Source organism: Antrostomus carolinensis, unplaced genomic scaffold (assembly GCF_000700745.2).
Source record: "Antrostomus carolinensis isolate BGI_N321 unplaced genomic scaffold, ASM70074v2 scaffold8680, whole genome shotgun sequence".
NCBI classification, from domain to species: domain Eukaryota; kingdom Metazoa; phylum Chordata; class Aves; order Caprimulgiformes; family Caprimulgidae; genus Antrostomus; species Antrostomus carolinensis.
In genome coordinates, this window is record NW_010287698.1 from 12,212 (window position 1) to 17,980 (window position 5,769).

Genomic DNA, 5,769 nt, shown 5'->3' on the forward strand with positions numbered 1-5,769 from the left:
GAAGTACATCTCAGCCAAATACTTGGAACACAGTTTTGGAGCATGACAGTGTTTTGATTCATGCTTTATAAGCATAAACCCTCTCCTGATTTGAACTTCAAATGACTTGCTTTAGATCTGTCTGGGAACTGCGGTCTCATAAGATCCAGTCCAGTGACCTCTTTGCTAGAACACCTTTCCTACAGTAAAATTCAAAGTTTTGCTTTGGAGAACAGAAGGAAAATACTTTTTTCCTCCCTCATAAACGCTTCTGGTCTCAGTTATTTTACATGATGGCTAGAGAGATCCTTTGTGCAGAGCGTGATGTCATTTCAATGCCCACCTGCACTCTTCAGAAGGGCAAGATAAAGGAAGAGATTGGGGCCCTCAGCACCTCTTCATTTCTGAACACAGTGGAAACTGAGCATCTCATGTCTTACAAGTTTGAAGACCTTTGCTATCATTACTTACAGGTATACTAGATGTAGAAAAGAAAATCTATGGAAACATAATTACTAAACTGTCTGTATCCCTTTACAAACTGGGAAAGACGGCTCTAGAAAGTTTGTTTGAGATGGTGCTGCAGATGCATCTTTAACCGGCCTGTTAGTGGTAGGCATCCAACATGCGTCAGCTGTTGTGGGCAGTTTCCCTATAAACTCAGTTATAAACTCTGAATACCTGGTGTTACCTACAATTACATCCCAGACAAAAGGAACAACTTGAGAAATGCATCTGCCTGCTGATACTATGAAACCAGGGTTGAAACTCACAATAGAGAGGGTAATTAGTATGGGTATTTTTCCAGGTAATTTTATACACTATTCTCACCACTCAATGAAACGTGATGCTATAACCTGCAACCTGAAGGAGAATAGCATGTGCAATACATAATACTTTTCAAAATGATGCTCCAGTTTCATTGCATCTCCATTAAGTGGAATGAAAAAAGACCTCACCCTGGTAGATCACTTGGCATGAGGAAAAAAATATAAAGTGAAAATCTGTGAGTAGGAAAGAACGGGTGGTATTGAACCTTGGTGCGCTCCAGATACCACACGTGCTCCTTGCTAGCGTGTGTAAAACAAGTGGGAAGCGCTCTTCTGTCAGGTAGCATTTTTTGTCCCCTTTGTACTCCCTTTAGCTCAGTGTAACCAACAGTGTCAGTGAAAGACCATGTGGAAACCATGTCTGTGGCCACTGACTGCAGCTTATTGCCAGGGTGCCCCTGTGAATAGCAGGAAGCTTTCCTGCTTCTGATGTTTAAGAAGATGCAGATACCATTTCATAAGTGAATTCCTCCTCTTCCTTGACTTTCCATCCCCTGCCTCCAATCACACTCTCTGCTGGCCAAAATCCAGCACAAGGAGATAATGTACTGGCATCCTTTATGTTTAAAGATTACACAACAGCAAAAGGAGTTTAAAATTATAGGGTGGTTGGGTTTTTAAAAATTGTAACATTTGTGTCCTTTTTCTTTAATATTAATTTAATAATAACATCGTATTTCCATGGCTTTCAATTTTTTTCCCTACTACCAAGCTTGAGGGCTAGCAACTTGTGGACCTTCTAAATTCGAGTCTTGCAAAATCATATGAATCCAAAATTCTGTGCTTCTAAACAAAATACCAAGAACAGTAAGGAAAAACATAAAAAGAGGTATGGTAGTGTTATGGCAGAAGGTAATCTTTTTCAGGGACATCAATTCAGCGCATTCCTGGATGTCTCTTTATGAAGTCCAACCATTTAGAAAGAGCTGCTTTGGTCATATACACAAAGATGCCTTCTAACTCATCCCCTCTTCAGCCTATCAAAAGTAGTATCATATCACAGCTGGGTACGTCCCTTCTGTTGGGATATGAGCTGGCAGAGGTAGCCCTTATCTGACTCTTGACATGATTTTCTAAATTAAATCCAGCATGAAAATGAAAACTTGTGCTGTACTCGTGACAGATGCAGCCGCTCCCATGTAGTAGTTCACCTGAATTCGATGCTCTGGGTTTACAGCCCCACAAAGACCTTTGAGCAGAAGATCACGTTTAACATCTTGTGGGTTCCTTCATGTGACAGCGACTCCGGCGAGTGCACTGTCTTAAAGCCCTGCCACATTCAATGTGTGTGAGCACAACCTTGTTTCCACAGAGGCTGCCTGCTTTTGGCATTCACTGTATGTTGGCAAATTTTGTGAGGATAAAGAGGTTTTTGGGAAGAAAGAGCCACATAATACTGCTCAAAAAAAATTCCTCTTATTTGGCCTTATACTGGAAATTGTATGAATACAACGAATCTGCCCGAGGGCAGATACCGCGATGCAGATAAAAATAATTGTACTTAAAACATAACATCCACCATTCAGTGAGTAAATAAAGAGCAATGCAATGCAGAGCAGGCATTAAGAACTCATGTGACAGTACTGTGAAATGTAGAAAATCTTTGATTACGTGGGTAAAAAATGAGAGAGAAAATGCATAGTAAAGACAAACAGTATTTAGAATCATAGAATGGTTTGGATTGGAAGGGACCTTAAAGATCATCTAGTTCCAACACCCCTGCCATCAGCAGGGACACCTTCCACTAGACCAGGTTGCTCAAAGCCTCATCCAGCCTGGCCTTGAACACTTCCAGGGAGGGGGCATCCACAACTTCCTTGGGCAAGCTGTTCCAGTGTCTCACCACCCTCACAGTGAAAAACTTCTTCCTAATATCTAATCTAAACCTCCCCTCTTTCAGCTTAAACCCATTTCCCCTTGTTCTGTCATTAACTGCCCTTATGAAAAGTCCCTCCCCAGCTTTCTTGTAGGCCCCTTCAGGTACTGGAAGGCCGCTATAAGGTCTCCCCAGAGCCTTCTCTTCTCCAGGCTGAACAGCCCCAACTCTCTCAGCCTGTCCTCATAGGAGAGGTGCTCCAGCCCTTGGATCATCCTGGTGACCTCCTCTGGACTTGTTCTAACTGGTCCATGTCTCTCTTGTGTTGAGGGACCCAGAACTGGACACAGTACTCCAGGTGGGGTCTCACGAGAGCGGAGTAGAGGGGCAGAATCACCTCCCTCGACCTGCTGGCCACGCTTCTCTTGATGCAGCCCAGGATACGGTTATTGGCCTTCTGGGCTGCAAGCGCACATTTTCTGCTCGTGTTGAGCTTCTTGTCCACCACCACTCCCAAGTCCTTCTCTTCAGAGCTGGTCTCAAGCCTGTCAAGGACTGTGAGCAAGTGGCCAAAGCATTAGGAAAGAAATCTTACTTAAGGCCACAAACTACTTTTCAAAAAAATGTCCCAAGTGATCAGCATGAACACAGGTTCAGTAACAGAGGAACACTAGTTTATTATCACTAGCATGATACTGTTTTTATAAAAGGTAACTGGATATTTGTATTTATTGATTTTTAAAGTGACAAGGCCCACTGAATCATCTCCTGTGCTTTACAGACTAATAACCACCATTTGGTTTTGAACCCAGTAATTAGTATCTGGCCAAAACAGTGGTTTTTACCTGCCACATCTCAAGCCCAAAAGAGAGCAATGGGATTAGATGGATTTGTGATGTATTAACTAATGTAAAGAAAGCTACTGGAAGAAAATCTTGCTTTCCTAGCCTCCACACATGCTGGGCAAGAGTCTTGGGAAGAGAAAAATGTGGGGAAGGGGACAGGATTGAAGGGCACTGGCCTCCCAGACTGTCTTTCCATCTCCAAGCAACTCAGATGTTTTACACATACTATAAGTGTCGTGGCCACAGGGTGCAAGTCTTTCAGAGACCCTCTGTGTGCCTCCGCTGGCTTCAGCTGCTGAGTCCAGTTCCCTTCCTCCTCATTTCAGCAGAAGCACCCTGCCTCCCCAAATCTGGAAGTCAAACCCTGCCTCTGCTCTCAAAGTATTCAAGTCACCTTCCTGAATTAGGCTTGCTGCAAGAAATGAAGCAGTGAGACACTTTTCTTTAATTGTCCTTTTTGGAATTCATATCACAGAATCACAGAACGGTGGGGGATGGAAGGGACCTCAGGAGATCATCTAGTCCAACCCCCCTGCCAAAGCAGGTTCCCTACAACAGGTTGCACAGGAAAGTGTCCAGGCAGGTTTTGAACATCTCTGGAGATGTTCTACGTATGAAAGTATGATACTCAATTAAAAGCTTGCCAATCTGAAATCATTGAGAAAATGAGACAAACCCCTTCCAGAAATGTGTCCCAACTAATCTGAGGTGTAAAGCAAGGAGAACACTAGACAGGCATCTGACTTTTGCCTGGCCTCTGCCACTGATTCATTGCAATGCTTTCTGCAAGTAATTTATTGGGCATCAATGTGTTTATTGATGGAGGAAAACCAGTATTTATTTCCTTTCACAGAGTTTTCCTGAGTCTTACTAACTACCACTTGTGCAAATCTTTGGATGAAAGGAATTGTAAGAGTTCTAAGCTCTTAATATGTGTTACTTATTGTACTTTAAAACAAATGTCATCACACTAGGTAGGAATTAACATTCCAAAACCCATAGGGTGGGTACCTTTTCATACACATATATATAAAAGTCACCAAGTGACCTACCTCTGAGGAAGGCCAGTTGAAGAGAGGTGAGTCTGAATTCACTCGCAGAATATTTATGTAGAGCCAGAAGCCTTGATTGTGCTTTGATTTAGCATTTTGTCAATATTGTGATTGTTACGTTCTTCCTACTTAAGGCCTGTGGTGATTTTTGTGATGGGAGGGGGAAAAAAAGGCTGATAACTTACAACTTTATAATATGGCAAATTTCTGCATGTGGAAACAGCTACAACCTGTAGCTTTTGTTGGGGGTTCATATGGATTTGCCATTGAATTAATAAGCATTGGGTCAAGCTATATTGATCCAGACTTGCAAATACTCGCTTTTAGAGCTCAGACTGACCTACTGCACGTACCCAGCTCCAGCCGGGGGTGTTTGCGGGCCTGAATAAGCTCACTCAGGACAAGGGAGTCTTTCTGATGATGCCAGGGGACTATTTGTGTTTGTGCATCCATGCAGCTTGGTTTGCAGTAAAAACGCAGACTAGAGAAAAGGTCACGCGTTATTAAAATCAGTGAGGCATTTTCAAGTGTTAATAGCGTTGTGAGATGATTGCCTACAGGACTCATGGTGCTTTTTGTATTTGAAACCCTCTTGGGGAAAAATAAACATTTGTAAGTCATAAAAAATGCTCGGTTTAAATGCACTCACCAGCAAGGCAAGTACAGTCAGTGTTTTTTCCAGCTGACAGCTACTATCTGATGACATTTGGGGATTTTATTAATAAGCACAACAGAAGCATTTATTACTAGAGTGATTATTTGCCATTATCACACACAGGAATTAATGCAGAAGTGTTATTTCACCAGCAAAATCTTTGCCTTGCATGCTCTAAGCAGAGGGACATATTACTTGATTTTTGAAAACTTGTTTTTCCAAAAATCCTATTGCCTTTTGAACAGAGAGCCAAAGGATGCGTGCACTCTGTAACACATTAGACTTCAAGCACATATAGAATTAAAGCAAAGGTACTGTACCTTCTCATCATAAAGACACGCTCCAGGTGTTCAGGAGCGGCCATGTGAGCAAGTGACAGGGGCTGAAAAATCCCTGCTGACCCAGGCTGCTGATGGGGACCTCCCCGCTCCCAAGCTCCCCAGGCTCAGCCCTTCTGTCTCAATGTGATGGTGTAGTGGTACACAAGATGAAGGAGATATTCAGCTGCAGGAGAAGCCTGTATCCCCCAAACAAGGAGGAAATAAGGAGCAGATGGAGCTCCTATCACTGGCTTCTCCTCCCACCGCCCCTC